The sequence below is a fragment of the Grammomys surdaster genome, unplaced genomic scaffold (genome assembly GCF_004785775.1).
Source record: "Grammomys surdaster isolate TR1022 unplaced genomic scaffold, NIH_TR_1.0 126115, whole genome shotgun sequence".
NCBI classification, from domain to species: Eukaryota; Metazoa; Chordata; class Mammalia; order Rodentia; family Muridae; genus Grammomys; species Grammomys surdaster.
Window position 1 is genome coordinate 7,461,943 of NW_021620923.1, and position 24,678 is coordinate 7,486,620.

Below are 24,678 nucleotides of genomic sequence, written 5' to 3' on the forward strand. Positions count from 1 at the left end.
AGGGAGGGAGGGAGAGAGATTTAAGCTTAGTGATAATGGAATAGAGGAGAGTTGGTATGAAACTTTTATACTTCCCTCTCTCAGATGTAATTTTCATCCCTCTCTTTAACACTACTTGCTACCCAGAGTGTTAGTGAAGATTTCATATGTGTATTTCATACTTAATTGTGTTGTCAAGTATCTTGAATATTTTAAGTTTTCCACTCTTTACATATTCAACTGTAATGGTTCAATCCTGATCATTGATGGACTGACTGATGATTTTAACAGTAAATGAGGGACAGTCAAAAAGCATGGCACATTGTATTGTGTTTCTTTACACATTTATAGATCCTTTATAGTATTTTATGGTCATACCTTTTAGTACATCTCTCTTGGGGTTTCTATTATTGTGCTAAAACATAATTAAAGACAACTTGGAGCAGAAATGGTTTATTTCACATTACAGGTTACAACATTACTGATGGGCATTATTGGTGGAAATAAAAGGAGGAACATAAGGCAGTAATCTGAAGGCAGGAACTGATGTGGGAGCCATGGAGAAATAATGCTTTTTGACTTCCTTATCATGGATTGCTCAGCCTTCTTATACAGTTGAGGATCCTTTGTCCATGTCTAGTAACACCTACAGAGTGGTTGATCCAATCACATCAATAACTAGTCTAGGAAATGACCTATAGACTCTCGTTATATCCAACCTGAATGAAGTCATTTTTTCAGTTGAATTTCCTTTGCTCTTCTTTCCCGACAACTGTAGCTTGTGTCAAGATGACAGGGCTTGACACAATTAAGTTCATGTCCATTAAGACAATTAAATCCATGTCTACCAGCAGGCCAACATGTAATTATTTTGGTTTCAAAACCATTCCTTCATGCTTATTCCCAAGATCTCATAGTAATGTTGCTATTTTCGTATAAACATATTTCAAAATTTAAAAGCCACACAGTCTTTAAAATTTCAAATATTTAAAAAGTTAAATATCTTTAAAAATGTTCAAAGTCTTTGAAATATAGGCATATAGGCCCCATAAATTAGAATAGTAAAGTTAAATATTTCAATACACTAAGAAGAAAGAATGAAGGTACAGTCAGAATCATATAAAAACAAAGAAAATTCAACAGAAGGGTCTGTATATATTTATTATTGATGAAGATAATGCTCTACAAACTTGCCTAGCTGGCAACTCTGATAGATCCATTTTCTAGTTCCAACCCCCAATAGCTAGCCTGTGTCAAGTTGATGGAAAAAGCAATCAGGACAAGAAAGAAATTGTTTAATGGACTAACTAAAGGTCATTTTCTTTGCTGAGATTAAGAATCAGAAAAATTGTAAAGAGATTCTTTTTATTTTATAAAATCATATTTCATATTAGCTTGTTTTTTGAAAATGTCAATGTTCCTCTGACAATATAAAGTAAGAATAAGGAGCCTCTACTGGCTGATTTTGTGTGTCAACTTGACACAGGCTGGAGTTATCAAAGAGAAAGGAGCCTCAGTTTAGGAAATGTCTCCATGAGATTCAGCTGTAAGACATTTTCTCAATTAGTGATCAAGGGGGAGGGCCCATTGTGGGTGGTGCCATCCCTGGGCTGGTAGGTAGTCTTGGGTACTATTATAAAGCAAGCTGAGCAAGGCAGAGGAAGCAAGCCAGTAAATAACATCCGTCCATGGCCTCTGCATCAGCTCCCGCTTCCTGACCTGCTTGAATTCCAGTCTTGACTTCCTTAGGCGATCAAAAGCAATGTGGAAAGTGTAAGCTGAATAAACCCTTTCCTCCCCAACTTACTTCTTGGTCATGATGTTTGTGTAGTAATAGAAACCCTAAGACAGAACACATCTAAGTTACCTTTCTGCATATTAATAAAAGATATAATTCCTTGGTGCTTACTACATCCCAAGCAATATAATAAATGATTCACACATGAAGTTTATAATCTTTTGCTTTCATATTAAACCTACTGAGAATTCTTTTTTTTTTTTTTTTTTTTTTTTTGGTTTTTCGAGACAGGTTTCTCTGTGTAGCCCTGGCTGTCCTGGAACTCACTCTGTAGACCAGGCTGGCCTCAAACTCAGAAATCAACCTGCCTCTGCCTCCCAAGTGCTGGGATTAAAGGCATGTGCCACCACCGCCCGGCTCTACTGAGAATTCTTTACAGATATGAATTCTTGAAAATCATTAACTAAAAAAAAATACCTGCAATTAAAAAGTAATTATAAAATTCAATTCAGATCCCCGTTCCTGAAGTTAAGGCTGTCTTGTCATATTACTACAAGACATAAATATTATCATATCTTGTTTAAAAAATATAGGTGGTCTTCATTCTTTAAGTTTTTTAGTCAATGAGTATAAAGTGGAATTTAATGATTTATGTTTATAATATTATGTTTTAATATAATATAATATAATATAATATAATATAATATAATATAATATAATATAATATAATATAATATAATATTATAATATAACCATGTTGGGATTTTGGAACTGGTCAAAAGCCCTCCACTTAAACTGTTTTCAGAGTGTGCTCTCATCTTTACTAATATATTTCCTTGATTTAGTTTTCAGAGTAACTTGTCCTTTTCCACGTAGTTTCAGGAATTACTCATACTACTCTCACAGATACCACAGTTAAAACATCTGTCTCTAATGTGTCTTTAATGCATTTTGAGACACTGATATATACTGAAATGTCTCACAAACCCACCATTATAACTTATATATTAATAAATGAAAGATACATTTGCCAGTCATTAAATCAAGCTGTAATCTTGACACTTTTATGTGTTTTAGTTGATTTCTTTGTAGCAGGATGAAGATTTTCTTTATCTTTCACAAACAATAAAAGTAAATCTAGAATAAATAAAACTATTAGGCTTTGTTGTTGTTGTCGTTGTTGTTTTGAGACAGGGTTTCTCTGTGTAGCCCTGGCTGTCCTGGAACTCAATCTGTAGACCAGGCTGGCCTCGAACTAAGAAATCCTCCTGCCTCTTCCTCCAAAGTGCTGGGATTAAAGGAATGCACCACCACTGCCCAGCAATCTTTTTTGAGTATCTTCCATCATAATAATTTATTTAAAGCTTTAGGATATTTAAGGAAAGATTAAGATAGAACTTCCAAATGTTTAAGAGAACATTCCTGGATGATTATAGTGACTTTCCAATCCTTCATTCTGCAATCTGTATGTTTCTACATGTATCCACATGTCTACATGTTTTATAGTTAATGGCTCTAATTTGAAACTACCATCAAATTGTGAATCATCTTAAAATTTTTCAATGATTCTCCTTTTCTTATAAACTAGGTGAAACTGAATGCCGTGGTATTAGATATATACAAAAATGCTATTAATTAATAGACTTAATGTGATTTTTCAATTCTATCTCATAACAAGTTTCTAAACATGTCTATACTATAGTACTGTTAAACCACTATATCTACAATGTTTTTTATTCTTTTGAAGTCACGGGCATTTTGTAATTCTATTATTTCCTTTGATATAGATATTATACATATCCTTTGTAAATGCATTTCTCTACTAGTAAATGGGTAGGTTTTTATTAGTCTTGGTTGTCTATAGAAATGTTGCATTTTTCTCATTGATTCTCAAGGTAACATGGCAAGAGACAACACAAACAAATGGAATCTAAACCTGGATCCCAATAATTATTTTTACTTATATAACCTCTCTTCATTGATTTTTCTTTTTTAAAAATATGTGAAAATAGTATTTAGGTTGTAGAGGCACAGTAGGGATTAAATATAACAGGCTACGTCATAATCAGTTCTGATAATTCTCAACAATTGCTAAGTTTTATAATATAGAAAGGTCACAAAAATAACAAATTAAAATAAATAATGCTCCAATAACTTGCAAAAATTGATTTTATTTTTAAAAAAGATTTATCCAAGCTAACAAATTGTTGGATTAGAATTGTTTCTCTTTCCTTCGCTCTCTCTAGTTGACTTTTTTGAGGGTGGGTGCTTTATTTTGGTTTTGTTAGTTTTGGAGAGGTTTCACCTAGGAAGCTTACTAGAGCATCAAACTTGTCATATACTTCTAACCTCGTGAGTGCTAGGATTGGATGATGGTCCCACTCAGCATGAAGGCTTTTATTTATAAGATTGGTGGTAGATATTTATGTTTCTATAAATATGTGGTTTCAATGTGGTACCCTGATGATCTCTGATGAATTCCTTGCTCTGGGGCAAGGTTATATTCCATACTCAAAAAAAAAAAAAAATTGGAGCCCTCGGTTTCTCTTTAGAGCATTCATTTCTTCATGAAGGTTGTCTGGGTCACCTGAATTTTAAATGATCCATTTGGCTTTGTTAATCCTAATCTGTGATTTCTACCCCACCTTTGATCTTTTAGTTTCCAGATGAAAGCCTTTATATTTACCATAAACCTTAATCAACACAAGAGCTGGGCAGGTACTACTCTCTACTCTATTAGAATCTACTTTCTGATTGATAACCCCGAGTTATTACTTACTATGTTCAACCACACTGCTCTTAACTCCAATTGGGCAGCCGTAGGGGCTATGTTCTCCTGACTCCTAGCCCATGGTAGCTTCTCCTCCTCCCGCTCCTCCTTCTGCTCCTACACCCTCTTCCTTGTCATTCAATGTATCTCCAACTCCCAAGGCTGGGAAACCAAAACCACAAATATGCCTCTTCTGTCCAGCTATTGGATGTTGGCATCTTTATTTACCAGTCAGAAATAACTTGGGACCAAGGTGTACAGGCAGACTCTCTGGTTTGGTTTCAGGGACAACCAGGTCTTTTAGGTCTACATTTAGCATTACAATAAATAGCAAGAAACTAAACCTCAACAGACATAACGGACATATTGGTGTGTGTGTGTGTGTGTGTGTGTGTACATATGTGTGCATGTATATTTGTATGTACATGTGTATATGTATGAGTGTGTGTGTGTGTGTGTGTGTGTGTGTGTGTGTGTGTACTGTTTGTTTTCAGGATAGAACCCAAACCCACACATAGGCTAGGCAAGTGCCATATGACTGAGCCACCTATTGACCCGAGTGTGTAAGATTGAGACACTTGTTGATAGAGCCTCCCATTCATGGGAAGTGACCTCAGTGTCTCCTGAGAATGTTTCTGGTAGCATCCCTCCATGAGACTTGCATCTCTTGGAAAGGCATAAATTATGGAATTTCTATATGTTTACTCAAAAATGTTTGAGTAGCTTTAGATCTTACTCTAATCATTGCTGGTAGTTTCTATATCACCAACATGGATAGATTGATTGTTCAGCATGTTAGGGTAGTGGGTAGGAGGGAGGGGAAGAAGTAGGTGATGGAATTTTTTATTCTAATTTTCAGAGAACAGCAGACAGTCTGCGACCTTTTAGACTTTCTCTTTAAGAACTTGCCATGTCCAGATCAAAGAAATTTATTAGGCTTTTAGCACTCCTGGTTATATATATATATATATATATATATATATATATATATATATATATATCAAAATGAACAAATTTTCAAGTACAAAAGAAATGCTTTTAAAGAGTTCTTTTGGTCTGCATTTGAAATCTCCTGCTCTTCTTCAGTTCACAGATATGTCCCACGCTGAATGGAGGAACCAGACTACTACACTTTGATCATTTCACTATCTTGTTTGATTAGTGTTTTCAAACTATGGAGTTTATCAGCAGGGGTCAGGTTGATTCCTATGGCTTATAATGGGCAAAGTATAGGGGAAATAGGTTTTTAGAAATGATTTAAGATCAATCAGTTTCCTCCTTCTTCAAGGTTTAAAAATAACATCATGGACAGGCAGAGCTTGACACAGAATAAGATCAGATGTTTCCAAAGGGGAAACTGACCAGCATGTTCAGTGCACGCCTCGCTTCCTCTTGCCAGTAGTTAGGTTATTATAAACTATAATCAAACTCCTTTCTAAAGAAGAAAAATAAAAGAGAAGCATGAGGTAGAGCTATACAATTTTAGCTTTCATTTACTGTGCAAACAGAACCTTCAGAAAGAAGGTTAAGGTTTTTAAATGGGATTTTAAGAATTCATCTCTTTGGGGGAAAGTATTGGGCTATGTTGCATGCAGCAGTTTTAACTATTGCTGTGAACTGAGTTATTCATCCTTCTCTAGGGGATGGCCAATTTGCAGTTCCACCGTCTAATACCATAGCCTAACGGGAAAATTACCATTGGTTCAGATCTAATGAATGCACAGGAGCACATGGACCACTTATATTTTTACTAGATTGCAAGGCGTCCTGATTGGCAATGCTCTGCAGTTGGTCAGTTGGTTGCAGTGTACTTCCTGGGGCTGGTTTCCATTTTTACATCTGGGGAATTCTTCCTGAGAATGACTACTTTTCATCTTTGGGTAAATTAGATGACATGAGTCATTTCAATTTAAATGTTTGTTATTTTTCCATATGACATGAAATTGTAGGTACAGAGAAAAAATTAAAAAGAAGCCAAGGACCCAAACCCTATCTTAATTAAAGTACTTTATGCAAATTCCTACCCCTTGAGTTTTGATTCTGAGGAAGCCTCTTTGCGTTTGTTTGTAATTTTTCAACATTTATACTATCACATACCCTGATTTACTTCCCAAAGCATTAAAGGTTTTTTAATCTTAAAAAAGAAAACAATATACTTACCTGGCAGGGGAGATACCATGATCACGTTTTCGCAGGGTGAGGCTTATCCATTGCACTCCAGATGTGCTGACCCCTGCAATTTCCCCAAATGCGGGAAACTCGACTGCATAATTTGTGCTAGTGGGGGACTGCGTTCGCCCTCTCCCCTGAGAGAAATCAGTTATTAAAAAAAAAGAAAAAAGAAAAAAAACAATATCAACACTTTGATATTTTCTTACATACATGCATATAATTGATATCATTTGGATTACTCTTATTTCAACGTTCTATATCACCATCTCAATCAGTTACCTTCTACTTCTTTTCACAAGTCCTTTACTTATATAATTTATTTACTTTTTTATTATTTATAAATATAAAGTATGTTTATATACTCTAGTTAAATTCATGTCTTAACATTCTGTCTTGTGACTCATTGATTTTTAACCAAGGATTAGTGTGTGACTATGAATTTCAAACTATTCATTTGAGATGATGGTCTCATCAATGGGTGAACAATGACTGCCTCTCACCCAGAATGTCCCATGAGCCCATAGTCTATGAGTTGGGAATATAGTCCCTTGACTCATTCCTTGTCTGTGCTAGTCATAATAACATGACTAACATTGTACATATCCGGTGAAGGCAAGATTAACTCCTCTTAGACTGTGATTGAAATGTCTGTGTCTTGGCAACATGGAACATTGCACAGCCTTTCTCGGTATTTTATACTCTTAGTCTTTCTGACCCTCTTCCACAATGTTCCCCAACCCTTTGAATAGGTCATATACTTCACATGTTTAAAGCTAAGCACTCAACTGACTCTTATTTTGAGCACTTGAGAAATCAAGAGTTTCTGCACTTAGATTTTTGTTGTTCTTGTTTGTGATTTTTTTCATTTCCAATACCAGTAAAAAAATTGTAAAGAGGTGTACGAAGTAAACTACTTCATACTAAATTAAAAATAGTGACTATAACAGATGACAAAATTGACAGAATTTTAATTAAAAAAAATTTCTCAAAAGCTTCACAAAATAAACCACATAGAATCCCCATGTTAGTTCCTTTTCTCATGACTAAACACCTGACCAAAACAACACTAAAAGCATTTTAGTAAATGGTTTTGGGAGATACAAGCTGTAATGGCTGCTGTTCATACACACCTGTAATTCAGAACCATAAGGAGACAGACGCTGATTTTATGCTCTTTCCATTTTTCCTTTCTGTTCTGTCTTAGACTGTTAACCATGCAATGAACCAACCCATATTCAAGGTTTAACTCTCTAACTTAAGTGTACTTTTCTGGACATATCATCATAGATGCTCAAAGAATTATGTATTTTTCAGTGTTTCTACATCTAGACAAAATAAAAGTAATCACCACTAACATCTTTAAAACCTTTAGGGGGTATTTTTACATTTATCAACATCCTAAAAGTAATTTTTTAGTTGATTTAAATTAGTCAAGAGCATTTGTCTTTTGTTGTGTTCATGCACATAGTATGCATTCATACATTCATTCTGTTGGCATGTGTGTGGATGCACATATGCACAATTACTCTCCAACTTATTCCTTGAGATGTGATCACTCAGTTTAACTCAGACCTTGTTGATACATCTGGTTGAATAACCTATTTTGGTTTGAGGAATCCCCTGATTTTCATTTTCAAGCTTTAGAATTACAGGCTGATAGCCTTTCCCATCTGATGTTTTCATGTATCCTGGGAATATAAAACCTGACCCTCATGTTTATGTGGCTAGTGCTTTAACCTCTGAACCATCTCCCTACTCCAAAATAATACTGTAAATTGAAATTGTGAACATAAATACATGTATTATTGTTCTTTTTGTATTTAAATGAATGTAAGGGTTCATATTATTTATACCTTGTGGTAGAACATACAGTAAGTGCTTATTTATATTTTCACTGGTTTGTACAGCTTTATCTACCTTTATTCATAGATAATTTGACGTATTTGAGTTTTTTAAGGGCATTTAAAATAATTGAATAAATATATTTCAGAATAAATATATATCAAATGTTAATGTGTTAAATCTTCAAAGTGAAAGTTTTACTCTCTTACATATAATAATTTGGTAAAAGTCTTTGATGTGTATACATTGATTATTGGAAAATATTACTTTTGCTTCTGATTGACAAAATTTTGAGAATGGAAGTAATGTTTTTGAGCACAGTACATATCAAAAATAAAAGGCTCTATTAAAATTTGAAATAGGATTTCTGTACTCTTGTGCTTATAAGGAATTTGTGGCTTCCAAACCTTTGCAGTTGCTTCTTCATGCCCAGTTCTAATAATCACTAAAACAATCTCTTCACTTTAAGTATTACCTCCCACTCTTGTTCCAACACATCCTCCAAATTGAGTGCAATGGTTGCTTCACAAGTGCAAATCAGCTCTTGCCACTCCCCTTCTCCTGACTTTTAAATAACTCTCCAGCTGTTCCCAACCCCACCTTTCCTATGTCATCTCTCTAGGCTTCCAGCCTTGCCCCAGATGGAACATGTTTACACCCTTTCAAATATATTTTTCTTATCCGTTTGTACAAGCTGTTCTTAGCCTAAGGACTTTGTTTTCCTCCTTTAAGAATCTGTCTGACTGTTTTACCATCTGGAAATGTTTGTGGATACCAGCTCATCCCACCTTCCCCAATAGTCCTCACCATCACCTCCTCTGTTATTCCCTGATGATTGTGAGATGACTTGCCCTGGCATACTGTGATTGTTGCATCACCTCCTTCTCTGCTGAAGGATGAATAGTATGGAAATCAAGGCAATGTTTTATTTCTGGAAAATCACAAGTCTCATCTCACTCCACAAGCTGAAATAAAAAAATCACAATAATTGTCTAGTTCTCTTGTTAATGTTTAGGAACCTTCATGTTTCTTGAGTTCATATTGTGAAAAATGCTACTAAAGTTATTCAGCTGCCCTCACCAGATATTTAGTTTACTCATAGAACATACAATTCATAGTGACAGGAAATGTAATGGTATAAGCTTTGTACAGATTTGAATCCAGAGATTAACTCTTAGTAATGATGTTAGTCATTTCTTTAGGCTTCGTTGTCCCTATAAGTTTTACCTCTATAACGGTACTGGTCAATACAATTAATACTTACTTCATATATGGGCTACTGTCAAGAGTACTGCTTATCTCATGAAGCAAAACAGACATAAAACATCATAGGAATTTTGTTACCTGCAGTATTTTTTAAGCTCATTAGGCCTGACTGTTTGTAGAAATCAAACTGCGTCTCTAACCTGCTTGCCTTTTCTTTCTTCAATCATTGCCATAACCAATGAAATTCCTACTTCTTCTCCTATCATGTATCCTGATTTCTCTTTAATGTATTCATCTAATTTTTATTTTCTGTCTGCTAACTAGCATAAATGAAATGATAAATTTTTCTTGTTTTTGTATAGCTAAATTCTCAGAATCACAGAGTATCTAGAATGTTGTAGAGAGTTATTGAACATCTGTGAATATTTAAATGAATGAGGACTATAGGGAGTGTAGATGGTAAGAGATGTTCAGGGCACTAACTTGTTTGATTCCCATCATCCACATGGTGGCTCACAATCATCTAAAACTCCATTTCCAAGGAAACCGAAGTCCTCTTTTGGATTCCCTGGGTACCAGCATGCATGAGGTACACACATATGAAAGACAAAACACACATACAACTAACATAAAATTGATTAATCAGCTCAAATGTAAACTTATTACTTTCAATTTGAAAGCTGTCTTTGATAAATGGCACACTCTACATGCTCAGTAGTTATAGAAAAAAAAACCAAAAAACCCACAAAAACCCAAACAACAACAGCAACAAACAGCAGCGTAACATGCATAAATGGTGATTGCTGAAACCTTAAGATAAATTTTACATCATATCTTTACTAAACATAATTTTTGATAAGACTAAAATCATTTTGAATGTTGTGATGTCGGAATCAGTATCCTACAAAAAGTGGTATGCCTTGTCTTTAAATCTTTATCGTCATTATACATTGGATATTATTTTCTGTATAAAATGGGTTTCTAATAGTTAATTCTGGCTTCAAACTATTTCATTCAAAACAAAGAAAAAGGCAGAAACTTACCTCTAACATTTGAGCTCTGCTTTCGCATTACCTAGCTGCCAATGTTAATGTAAACAGAAGAATCCTTTTACCAAAGTTAAGTTTATCCCTTTACAAGGTCTTTTGTGTCTTAAAAAATAAAAAATGCCTTTATTGTAATTGACTATTTCTCATTGTTTCAATAGCAGAGATAATTTCACTTTAAATTTTTGTTTATATTATATTCCTCATCTCAACCTTTTCAAATGGTGTCAGTTCTCATTTATAAAGAACATAATGCAGTTTGATGCCCCATGTTCTCCCACATCATGCCTACTTATGGGATGATGACTCTTAAGCAATGACACTGGAGGTTTTTCTTTCATAAAAAAACAAAAGAAAATTTGTTAGATGTAGAAAATTTCATTAAGTATCTCAACGTTGATATTCAGGTTGTTGGGCACTGGTTATCCCATCTATTTTTAATGTTCTAGAAATGATCATATCATGTTTGAGAAGGTTAGCTTGGGCTTTCCCTCCATAATGCAAGAACATTGGTGATTCATCTTGTCTGTATTAAGACTACCTACCATGCATCAATGTATGTATGTATGTATGTATGTATGTATGTATGTATGTATGTACCTACCTACCTACCTACCTATCTATGCATCTTATTTCTATATTTCTATCTATATCCCTGTATCTAAGTATCTACTTACCGACCTATTTACCCAGCATTTGGTATTAGAGAGAAAAGAAAGCCGTCTCTTTTTCTCATTTATTGCAAAGGTCCTACTGAGACCCCTAAAATAAACTAAGAAAATCACAAGAGAGCTCTAGAGAAACCCAAATTTCCTCTTGGGGTTTTCTCTCAAATTAGCAATGTGGCAACTGATGCTATGTGTTTTCAGAATGCCTATTATGCTAATCTACTTGCCTCAGCCTGCTAAAATTTGGGAGAAGAGTAGAGAAATGGGAGAAATATTTCAAGTCAGGTAACCTGAATTTTGGTGCTCTGAAATCTCTGTTTTCCTCATCTGTAAGCTGAGATTCTCACTTTCCTTTTTTAATAGACTTGTAATAGAAATTAAATATCATGAAAACAAGACAGTATCACTGTAACTTCATGTAGAATTATTGATTAATAAAACTTTAAGTGTTCTCTATGTTTCTAGGCTATTTAAAAACATATATACTGACGAAGTTGGCTTTTTACTAACCTGCAACAAACTGGGCTTCCCAGATGCATATACACTGTAATTATCAGAACTGGCCTGAAACTGGCTATGTATGCGTCTCAGCCCTGTCTCAATGATGATATTTGCAAGTTTAGCCACAGGTGATGGCTTAAATACAAACTATTGCTAATGCAAGTTTGATATTTTCAAGTTTTTAGATCCTTAGGAAATTATCATGTAAATACTAATAGTACAGGTAGAGCCAAGGTATTTGTTTTTCTTCATTCTCTTTATTTTTCTGATAAAAAGAAAGAAAAATGACAAAAACCAAAAAAACAAAGATATACAAATATCAGTCAAACATCCTCACTGTTTTCTGTCCTGGGAATGGGAAAATAATTTCTTGATGCTCAATTTAGAAATAATTATTGAAAATACTTTTAAAAATGAACATAGTCATTTATGACTTATCTTGAATATGAATGCACTCAACATGTAATTTATATCTTTTGTATTCTGTGTATTACTTTGGTTCTTCTCTTTGTTATAACAGCCAAACATTTTTTTCCAGAAAGAAATTAATGGAAAATTCAAAATTATAGACTTAACTCATCTCTTCCCTCTGATAATAAAATTCAATTCTCCTTTTATATTTTAAAACCAGGAACATTTTCAGCTAAAATTTTGCCTGTAAGTGTACATAAAACCTTTTCTGTCCCTGTTTAATTTAATAAAAAGCTTGATGCCGTCAAACTTGTTAACTATACTCATTCCGACCCAGAATTTCATTCCCTGTCATTATTTATCTTTCAATTTTACCATTCTCCTTGTGTTCAGAAAAGTTCCTTTCTTCAATAATTGATATTATAAAGGAATCTAAGACTTCAGGTCTTATTTCTGTTTTCCTGAGATGATTCTGCAGCCTTCGTCTCCAGTGGGGAGCACATTCTTTCCATGAAAACAAAAAACTATTATTTCTGAGATCATAAAGAACTTTAGCCAGCAAACAAGAAAAGTACTCGGTACATTTCATGCAATCAAAGAGCAGAGAAGGGTTAAAGGTCTTTTATAAATGGTATTGGGCATAAGGAACAGCCACCTATATTGTGTAGACATACCATTTGAAAAAGAAAACAGTTTTACTGGAATTTTAATATCTGAACAGTGACAAGTCAAAGGGCAGGTAGGAATTGCAGAATTAGGAAGGATGTGTTATTTCTCCTGGGAAATATCTAACGGTAATATGAATAAGTCTTTTAGAGAGTCCCAAAGAACAAAGCCACACTTGGGCAAAACAATGATACATCTAAAGCAAGTAGATTATTTTTTAAGGTGAGGACCTTTCCTTGTATGCTTCCTTAGAATCATCAGTCTATGAGGCATGAAAAAAAATAACAAATTCATGAATTATTCAATGTTACAAAATACAGAAACATGTTAATATAGCAATTTAACTTTTGGCAAAATATCTGTTGCTTTTATTATTTAATGTATAACTTAATTCTTATTGTTTTATTTCTTTGTATTTCTCTTTGGTGAAATAACTGCACAGCATAAAGGAAGTTTTTTTTTTTCCTGAATACTGACTAATCCAAGATCTCCTCTTCTGGGCAGCAGCTGTCTGATCTCAGTCCACTCAATTTCTCTCCTTGGATGTCAGTCTCCTCATCTACGAATTGAAAGAATTGCATTGTATGCTCAATAAGGCCTCTTCCAGATCAAGCTTCTTCCAATTCTATTTTATGTTCCAAACTTGTGGTCTCAGTAGGAAGAATTTAGAACTCAAAATCTACCTTCCATGAATAGAAAGCAATAAATGAACAGAGCTGTCCACATGCTTTCTCTGATTCCTGTTCTTGTATGAATTATCTTTCTAATTAAACACGAAGCTATATTGTTTTGTTGTTCAGCAGTGCATAACTAAATAGAAATGAATCATACACTAACTACTATAATCCTTTTATTCTATTAACGAGTAGGAGATGTGCCTTAAGTGTTCCTGCTTGTTGCATTCTCAAGTATCCCAGACATTTATTATGAAACAGTGTTACTCAGGGTTCAATAGCCATGATTTTGAAATACCTGCTCTTTCTGTTTCTGGAACTGTTTCAGAATCCCACCCTTTCTCATTGCTGTTGTTGATTTTTCTGCAATCCATCTTTTCTTCAGTTACAAGCAAATCAAATTCAGGAGCTCAGTAATTTGCACAACAATGTCCTAATGGCATAAATTAATACAAGTAAAAGGTGAATTTGTGATGTTAGTGTAAACAGGAAGAAATGTGATGCTAATGTATAATCGGAATTTGTGTGCTGTATTCATTTTGTGGCTCCAATATTGACTATAAAAAGACAACTGACATGACAAGACCATTGTGCTCTGAATTCATAACAGCTGTGGTCACTTATTCAGTTACTCAAACCTGAATAAATTCAAGCTAGTCAAAATTTCAGCACAGAAGAGTGAAAGGCTCTGCAATTCCCACGATTGACTGAAGTGCTATTGACAGTTGATGACTTCTAAGAGAAGGAGACAGTTATCTTTGTGGGTAAGACCCCTTGTAAGTAGACCATTCTCCAGTGAATGATACCCAAGTTCCGAGTGGATGAGAGATAGGAAATAGATCTTGGAAAAGCTGGAGTAGAAACAGATATAGATGATTATGATTAAAACACATTGTAGGAAATTCTCAGAAAACCAATTAAAATATTATTTTTTAAAGCAGCAGGGTAGCATATTGTGTAGGCATGGGGGCTACTATTTTAGCAGACCAGGGAGTGGATATAGCATGGGCTCCTGTAGGCCCTGCTCACTTGCTTTATCTCCTCTGTCCATGACCTTTCTGAATTAAGTTCTTTGAGCTGTCTTCACTCATAGACTGATCATCCCTCTCAGTCTGTCTCATCTGTAGCTGAAGGTCAGTAAAATGTGATTTATTGTGACACTCAGTGATCCTTTTGCCCAAGTAGCAGCATTTCGCTAAGTTGTTGAAAGATTTGGCCTTTCATAGCTCAAGTAAGTACTGAAGTGTTTTGTTGAACAAAGGACATCAGTTCCTTCAGCTAAAATAACGCTTTTCCCAAAGAAGGAAGAACCTTTGGTGTTTCTATTAAATTGGATTTTTCTGCCTCTTCACATACAATAAATCTCTCATCACTTGGAGCAATATAAACTCTATAACTTCCATCCACACAGATAGATGGAAAGAATGAATAGTTGGTGGTTGATTTCACAAATTGTGTATTCTGGGATAGAGGGTGGTGGAGAAATGGGATAGATAATTCTTCCTTAGATGATTCTCATTGTTTGAGCATTATAGAAGAGCAGAGAGCCTACTTTGTAATGATTAACTGGTTGTCATTTGTCTATATTCTACTTTCATGTGAGTTTCTCCTGTTTTAAACATAAATGTGACAAATGGATAGCAAATTATTGAAATTAGAAGTAAACCTTCAAAGAAATACCTCCTTGGACTCTTTACTTCCACTGGGCACTACTGTTCTTGAGAATATGACATGATATTGATTTTCTCTTCTTAATATCCTCTCATTCATTCAAAACATGCTTGTTTTCTTTTTATATCGTGAAAATATAAAATTATCCTTTAGCAAAAGAGAACTCCTTGGAAATTTTCTTCAAATCTATATTGCTAACACTCATTTTACTTTTGCCTCTCATTAAAATCTATCTTTTCAGCATGGCATCATTTGATTATATTAGTTTCAGCTATCACTGTACATTATTCTCTATTTCTCAAACCTGTCATCTCTTCTTCAGGCCTTCTGGCTATCTGAACTAGTCAATATGATTGTTGTATTAACTTAATATACTGAAGATGCTCTCTCTGGAAAGATAGCTTAAGGAGTGCAGAAAATGCAGCGTTTCATGCACAGTAGCATCCAGAGAAATGCTAATTCGTTTGTCACCTTAGATGTTCAATAAGCACTTCTCTGGATGCTCAGATTAAAGGTATATGTCACCATTGCCTGGCTTAGAAGCGAAGTTTAAGATCATGGAGGTTTACTATCTATTTCTTCCTCTCTAACTATGAATAGTGAAATCTTTGAGACATCTGAGCATTTGGGAGACAGAAGCAGGTGATATCTGAGTTCAAGGCCCACGTGGTCTAAAGAGTGACTTCCAAGACAACAGATCCACATAGGGAAACCTTGTACCCTCCCCCTCCACAAAAAAAAAACCCTCCTAGATTATTTTAGTAATTCTTAGTAAGTTTAGATAAAGGCAAATATGGGATTAAATTTTCCAGTATCATGATCAAATAAGACTCTACTTTAGTTATACAAATCACCTGCTATATTCCACACATATATATGTTTCCAAGTCCATTTGGGACTGGAATGCCTGTTAGAGAAGCTCATCCCCATAGATGATCAAATTACCCTGTCTCAGCAGCCATTTATTGTCTGTAGCTCTTATGTTTCTCAAAGCAACACCATGTTGAGATCAATAACTGTTATTTGAATCTCTCATAGTTTGTTTAAATCTAAACATTATAATATGCTCTTGAAGTATATCTCAGTGATAGAACATGTTGCTAGCATGAATGAAGACCTAGATTCAGTAAATAATAAAAAAGAATTAGTTTTCAAAACTGTTTACCTTGATTGTTTTAAATCACCCAAAAGTATGCAATAAGAACAAAAAGTATTAAGTATATATTCTTTTGAGAAATAGTAGCAGAATGCTTTATTAATCATTTTATTTGTTTTCATTTCAAATGATATTGCCCTTCCAGGTTACCCCTCCACCAAGCCCTCAATCCCATTACCCCCTCCTCCCTTTATGAGGGTGATCCTCCACCCATTCACGCACTCCCGCCTCACTCCTCTAGAATTCCCCTACACTGGGGCATTAAGCCTCCCTCTCCTCCCATTCATGTCAGATAATGACATCCTCTGCTATGTATGTATCTGGAATCCTGCCTCCCTCCATATATACTTTTTGGTTGGTGATTTATTTATTCCCTGGGAGCTCTGGGTGGTCCAGTTAGTTGATATTGTTCTTCTTACAGGGTTGTAATTCCCTTCAGCTCTTTCAGTTCTTCCTCTAGCTCTTTCATTGGTGTCCCTGGGCTCAGTCCTATGGTTGGCTGTAAAGATCTGCATGTGTATTTGTCAGATGCTGGTAGAATGTCTCAGAATAGCAGAATTTTTATAACTACATGAAAATGTTAAATCCATATGATAATGCTGCATTTACAGAATACAGATTTGTTCTGTTTAATCCTCTACATTCTGTAAGATTTCACAAGTAAATACTAGAATCAGTCTGAAACTCTAGCAAAAACAGATTGATTAGAAAATGTTATGATACCTTATGGTGCTATAGTATTTCCCTTGACTTCATGTAAGATTTGTGGTAAGTATTTTGAGTATGCCTGTTTATCAAACATATTGGGTTCAGGCTTCCTGGGGGTAAAGTGGTAGCCTCTGAGCACATGAAGTGTAAAGTAATTGGCTGTAAATTATCTGTCTCTTGACCTAAGAGCTCAGAAATAGCTGTGAGGGATTAATGTTTCACAAACCCAGGTCCTTACCAGGAAGCCCTCTGTCTGTGTACAGGGACAGAAAGTTACAAAAGCTGTCGAGGGAAACAATCTCATTGTTACTAAGTTACAATTTCTCTTTCAAGTATGAGATAATATACTTGGTGAGTCAATATTATTCTGCTTGAAAATTCTTTCTGCCCCATCAGAAGACACTATCCACCTAAAAGTCTGATTAAGAAGAAAAAGTAGGGTAGTCTCCAGGGGCATACTAATTCCAAGCTATGTGAGTGTTTTTATAGATAAATTCAGCAAGGTTACAATGTGCTTGCCTGGCAATTTATCTAGATTGCAGAGAAGAGAGGGCTGAAGAAAAAATATACTTCCTGCAAAGCTAAGAAAAATCTTTTCCATTAAATATGAAAAAAGAGCAACTTGAGAAACACCAATTTAAACAGAGTCATTGAATGCAGAAGATGGTACCACTGTCTCCTCAGGCTTGTTCTGTGGTGGTTGTCAAATAGAAGAGAAGTAGAAAGAAAGGTCAAAGAAAGTAAGAGCCTGGGGTGGGGGAGTATGGGGGAAGGGACAGAGGGAGGAAGGAAAAGAGAGGGAGGGAGAAAGGGAGGGAGGAGAGACAGGGAGGAAATAGAAATAGATAAATGATAGATAGATAGATAGATAGATAGATAGATAGATAGATAGATAGATACACACAGAGAGAGAGAGACAGAGACAGAGACAGAGACAGAGACAGAGACAGATGGAGAGTCAAGAAGAGAGCATAGATATGTAGGATGGAGGAGGAAGGACAGGAAAGTAAGCAGAAGGATAAGTTAGACAACTTTAGGTTACTAGGTTACAGCTCATTTAAATTTGTGATAGTTTGCTATATCCTTATTGTTTTAAATAGTGTGGGTTCAAGTTATATTTTAATTAATTTAAGGATTGTCATTGAAAGGGTTTGTTTGTTTGTTTGTTTGTCTGTTTTGGTAGAAAACTGATACATGCAAGATTCAGAGGTTATCATCCATCAGGGAATCATCAGTTCATACAGAAGCCAAGTTGACCATTCCAACTCACTTAGTCAGCCTAGTGAAGGGAGGGAAGCAGTTAGGTTTGGAAAGCAGTAGTCCTCAGTAGTGGAAAGAGGCTTTTCCTTTGTGAAGATTACTTCTAAGTAGGACCTTTAGAAATTAATGAAAAGGATTCTCTCTGTCTCTTTGTCTGTCTGTTTGTCTTTCTCTGTCTTTGTCTCTTGCTCTGTTTCTCTCTCTCTATCATACACACACACACACACACACACACACACAAATATCCACTAAATAAATGTAAATAGGCACATAATCAAATATATACCTAAAAAGCAACTGCAATTAGAATGACAGAGAAACTAACCTTGAATAAGTGAATTGCATTTTAAATTCAGGAAAAGATTTAGTTGTTATTTATGAAAGGAGAAAACAGAAATAGGTAACAGAGTTGAGCAAAGGAACGCAGACAAAGCAGAGTGTACAGGAGAAAGCCAGGAAGAGATTAGGTGTATGTATAAATTTTGCCTGTATCCCGAGGCACAGAGATCTGTGCTAGATGAGGGTGAAGAACCCCTACTAGCAGTGTAATCAGAGCTTTTTCCTTCTCTCCAAAACATGAAGGTCTTGTGGAAAATATAAACAAAATATAAATATTCCAGAGTGGGTTTTGGCTGAGAATTATTTTAAAATTTTAATAATACCACACTTTCAAGTACCTAAAACACGTATCATTTAAGAATACAAAATGGCATCAATGGGATGGGAGGCCCTTGGTCCAGTGAAGGCTTGATGCCCCAGTGTAGAGGATTCGAGGGTGATGAGGCAGGAGTGGGTAGGTGGATGGGGGAGCACCCCCAAAGAAGCAGGGTAAGGGGGAATGGGATAGGAAGTTTGCAGATGGGAAACCAGGAAAGGTGATAACATTTGAAATGTAAATAAAGAAAATATCTAATTTAAAAAATATGGAAAAATACAAAACTAGTGGTTTACCAGTGATTACAAGATATTTGGAATTTGAGATTTTTTTTCTTTACTGAGATTAGAATTGTACTAATTTAAATGATCAGTCATTAAACTTCAAGAATAAACATTTTTATAAAATAAGGCAACATATTTTCATTTTGTATCTTGAAACTATAAATACGCATTTTGGATTCATATAGCCTTGCAGATATTATCCTATTTACCTGGCATTCTTTTTGTCTAATGAATGAATCATTAGGTTTATAATCTCTAATGTGTAAGTAGTCACCAGAAATATAAACAAGTCAAGAGAAATAATCGTTATGAAAATAGTTATGTCCCAGAGAGCTTAATGTTTTTATATTTATCTTCTTTACTATGCTGTCTAAGATGTAAAATATTAAAATGAAATAACTTGAGTAGATGAAACCAAATTTGTAATTGGTTTGTGATGCAAATGTATCTCATGTGAGGAGTAAGCGTGTTCAAATGTGATGCTAACCATGTTTGTTAAGAGCGTTCTTTTAGTGATTTGCTTTGACGGTGATAGTGAAGACATTCTTCACATATATCTTACAGTTAGTTAACAAGATCTTATCTACTCTGCCCTAGAAACTTGCCTAACACACATAGGAACTGACAGATTCTCAGGCCTTTATCTAAGCAGTATACTTGAACTGAACCACAGTGACCATTTTATTCTGACTCATAATTGATCTTAATATAGTTGGTCTCTTTTTAAAAATCCAATCTTTTGTACTTCTGCCTTCCCAACTTATACAAAGTTAGAAATATGTCTTCAATGTACTAATCTTGAAGGTGAGCATACCAGAAATCACTTTGGAGAGTCTGACAGAGAGACAAGTTCTAGATATCTTGATCTACACAGAGGAGTCGATTCCAGACTGGGTCCCATGGTAAGACCCTGATTCAAACATCTGATATTCAACAAATTGTCCTGCTTTCATACTGAATTTATCTGCTGAATAAACTATAATGGGGCAGTAATCTATATCTATTGCATATAGCCTGACAATAATATTTATCTAGAATTGCAGTTGCTAGAAATTTATAAACATTATGCTCAAATTGAATGAAATGTGCCTACATTTCTTTTCATTTACTTCTTAGATAAATTATGAAATTGGCAATTTAAGATTAGTGCACTGAGTCTCAAATGAACACAGTGAAAATCAATTATCAGCTCATTTATCAATTACTCATATAATACATATGACACCTCCTATTAGTTCAGGGTTATTGATCTAAATGAAGGAAAATGTTGTCTCCTAAAGACAGTTAGCAGTCTGTGGAGACATTTAGGGTTGTTATATGAAACTCAGGTAACATATGACATTATTTCAGGAACTGTCAGCCACACTACTGAACGTCCTGCTCTGCAGAGTGTACCTCACAGAGTAAAGGATTATGTTGTCTTAATTGTCAATGAGACTGATGTAAAGAAATGATAATGTAAAGAGATATAAGGTCTAATAAACCAGACAACCTCTCTCCTTTAATATTCATGTCATTAATTTAGAAGGCAGATTTTTTTAAAACAATGACTTCAAAGCAGAGGCATTAAAGTGGCAAATTGAAGAAAATAATGCCTGATTCTACAAAGGAGTAAAACTGAAAGGATCATTGTAGCCTCTGTTAAGTGTAAGTGCCTGGAAAATTCCTTGAGAAAACAACATTTACAATGGGGTCTAATAGAAAAATAGGAATTCTCAAGGCTAAATCTGTTCATGGGGTCTGATCATTGTGCTTCCCAAGAATAGAGGAAAAGCTAATGGGAACGGAGTCCGGGGACCAGGAGTGTGTAGAGTGGGAGATGAGGCTGAGTTCTCATTGTCTCGTGAATATAGGTCTTTTTAATAAGAATGTAGACTCCCATGAGAAGAACACGCCAAATACAGTATTTATTTCCTTTCTCAAGGAAGGCTTTCAACAATATTGAGACATAATAGGTACACAATAACATCTTGCTAACTTGACTTATGAATTTCTTTTTTAAGAAATTCAATTTCTAGATTGTATTGTGCCTTACTCCAGTCTTGGGGAATGGTAGAAGGCTTGAAAATCTTTCTGATTAATTCAGGGATTGCTTCTAATCTTAGACTTAGCCAGCAAGTGGCTGTTTGTCTGGCTGTAGTTGTGTCTGTAGGATGCTTGGGGGCTCCGCTGCATGTTTTATGTAACAGCTCTTAGGAAACTAGTTGTCATTGTTGGAATTCGGATAAAAATCACAGATGTAGTTATTCTGGCTAAAAATTTTCATGTGACCCAGTATTTTTCTCTCTATCAACTATCCTCAAATTGTTTAACTCACAGGTAAAATGGCCATGCTGCTCTATAAATAATTCTGATTATTTTTCTACCCTGTTACTATTTATTTAATACCAAGTTTAATGTAACATAAATATTAGTAGAGTATAAAATATATTATAAAGCAGAAAATAACCTTTACAAACTAAGATTTTTCCACTGGAAAACCTTTCAATTTTTATTAGTATTTGAAGATATGCTCTCAAATGTCTTATCAGACATGAGGATGTTATTTATAAAAAATTTACCCACAAAATTCTGAAATTTATATTACATTTTATAGACTAAGTATGATCTATTAGATATGTGACATTTTATCTTCTTCAAAATCATAAAAATGACTTTGAAATGTTTGTTAATTATTTAAATGAAGAGAATCATCTCTATTTTAATTTAGAATTCTGTGTTTACAGAAAAGTACAAACATGTAAATTCTGCAGGTTTTACAATCACATCAAAACAAACAACTGTATGAGTGGTAATTTAACCTATACCCAATTGGCCTCCTATTAAATATACTAAGGTTAATATGTTTCTGGATAATTTCATCTTTCTTTTTACTGTGCTTAGCATATAATCAAATCTGCACTTATTCCATAAATTATTACTGAATGACACTGAATGGCAGGATGAATAAATAAATGCTAGGAAACTAATTGTGCGATAGTCCCTGCAATGAAAATGTGACAAATTAACTCCATAAATAAAGATATAATATATATGTGTGTTCACACACAGAGAGTGCCTTTTCATATTCTTGCGGTTGAGATTTGCCTCAGGTGATATTTAAATTAAGGAGAATTAAAAAATACCTTTCTAATTAACACGTTGCTCCTTCTCTGTTCTCTTGATTCACAAATTACTTGCTTTTTGAAGCCAGCTTCCTCTTCTTCCTCTAAGGCAGCAAAATGGCACAATCAAACTTACTAAAAGGTCAGTTCAAGCTCATGTTCCTTTGGCCTCTTGCCACCCAGGGAATAAAGTTCCTGATAGAAGACTGTGTAATCACTTCAGAGAATATTGGTGTTTAGAGGACTGAAAAAGAACAAAATATATGAAAAATTCATGGCCTTCATTGACATGCACGCTGTTCTTCGATTTTCATCAGACAGTAAATGAGAAGAGCCTGAAGTCTTGTTTGTGTTAACAGAGCCCTTTTCGATGCTGGACAGCTCCTGTAAATAAATGCTCAGACTTGTCAGGGAAAATTTCAACACTGCATACAAGAATAGACTTTGTCACATTGGGGCCTAAATACAGTCAGTGCTTTTCCTAACTGATCACTCTTATTAAACAATTTACATCGATAATGAAATGCACAGAAGGGAGTTGCATCATGAGAAGAGAGTTAGCATGTAGCATGCAAGCAGGTGTGAGATTTACAGTTCATTAGGCATGCTGATTGCATCCGGTATTAAATTCATACAGAGAAAAAGGAGGACAGATAGCACTTTGCAAGTATATTGTAAATTGAACTTTCTGTTTAATCTCTGTGCTACATGCTCCAAATAAGGTTAAACTTCTCCCTCTTTATAAGAAACTGTAATGAACATACTGAGTTGCATTGCACAGTCAGCAGCTTGCTTTAAGTCATGTATGTGTGAGTAAGAGGCACTATGGGATTTAAGACCTGCGGGTAGCACACCTCATTGGAGCTGAAAGTGACCTTAGAAACTGTCAAAACACATCTGCTTCGTTTTGCAGATGAAATCGACACTAGTGGAGTTGACTGATATCTCTGGCTTTCAGGATAGGTACTTGAAAGATATAAGCACTGTTTTGTCTACTCTACAAATCCACTTTGCATTTTATTTATCAGAGAAAGAAAAGTAAATAAATATGTTTACTTCTACTATTAGCACCTGAGGTTTAGTTCCTATCTTTGGAACAGTTATTCTGTGAGCAACTTCCAGGTTAAAATAAGTTGATAGTTTTGATTAAGATAACTACAGAACTGAATGGTTGATACAGAACAGCCAATCTATTTTATGCAGGTGATAGCTTGTTTGGGAATGTGATAAAAACATGCTGAAGGGCTCAACATGGATTTTGCAACGTGGAAGAGGCAGACGTTTTCATTTAGCTGTTGATCCGTTGCTTTTAGCCATGAAGAAATGAGTGTACTATGCTTTGCTGTTCTCAGAGCTTCATTCCTCATGTGTCTCAGAGTGACACAAATAGACAGGCTGACAGCAGATTTATTACATAAAGCTCTGCTGAAAAATTAAATGATACAGCAAAATGCCATAGTCGTCCTCAACAGCTGCTTGTCTCAACAGGAGGGAGAGAGTGAGCACTGAAACCCCAGAACATTAAAGTGGTGAAATCGATGTGAGGAAAAAAGAGAAGAGCTCCCTAAACTGATCAGCTCTGATGCCAAGCACAGGGAAGTATAGTAAAAATATGTCTAAAAGCTTTGCCTTCGTAAACATAACACTCTAGTCCTGTCCAGTCACCACTAGTTTATCTCTCTTTGGTTTTCCATATGATAAATCACTGTATTGGAACTTACCCATATTTCCCTAGGTTTTCTTTTAGTTTCCACAGAGGAGTATTTGGAGATGTACAATTAGCCAAACTCATGAAGAGTTCTGAAGCCATATACAATAAGGAGCCTTCTGTAAAGGTGAATTTAAGAAGTACCTTAGCAATATGAACAAACAAAGCAAAACAAAACAAACAAAAAGCATTCTTGCAGCTAGAATAAAAATACAAATTTTAAATTTTTAATTTTATATTATAACAATTTTTGAAATAGGATTAACTCTAAGCGTTCACTAAAAATAAAAGCCAAATTAGTATACAGAATGTTAACAAGAACTTGGACTCTACCTTTAATTAAAGACACTTTTGTATGTTAACTCTTATCATTGTTTCAAAAGAATGATAGAATGACTCCAGAATTCCCTTTTGCTTTTCTTCTCTTCTCTTCTCTTCTCTTCTCTTCTCTTCTCTTCT

The 24,678-nt window shown here is 34.8% G+C and overlaps 1 protein-coding gene and 1 non-coding gene across 2 annotated transcripts in view; both read left to right on the plus strand.

Annotated features, from left to right (window-relative positions):
* Cadm2 (cell adhesion molecule 2) overlaps positions 1-24,678 on the plus strand; it is a 919,498-nt gene that overhangs the window by 580,937 nt on the left and 313,883 nt on the right. The window lies entirely within an intron of this gene.
* LOC114611552 lies at positions 6,640-6,796 on the plus strand. Its single transcript, XR_003709854.1, has one exon. It is a non-coding gene; the product is annotated as a U1 spliceosomal RNA (small nuclear RNA).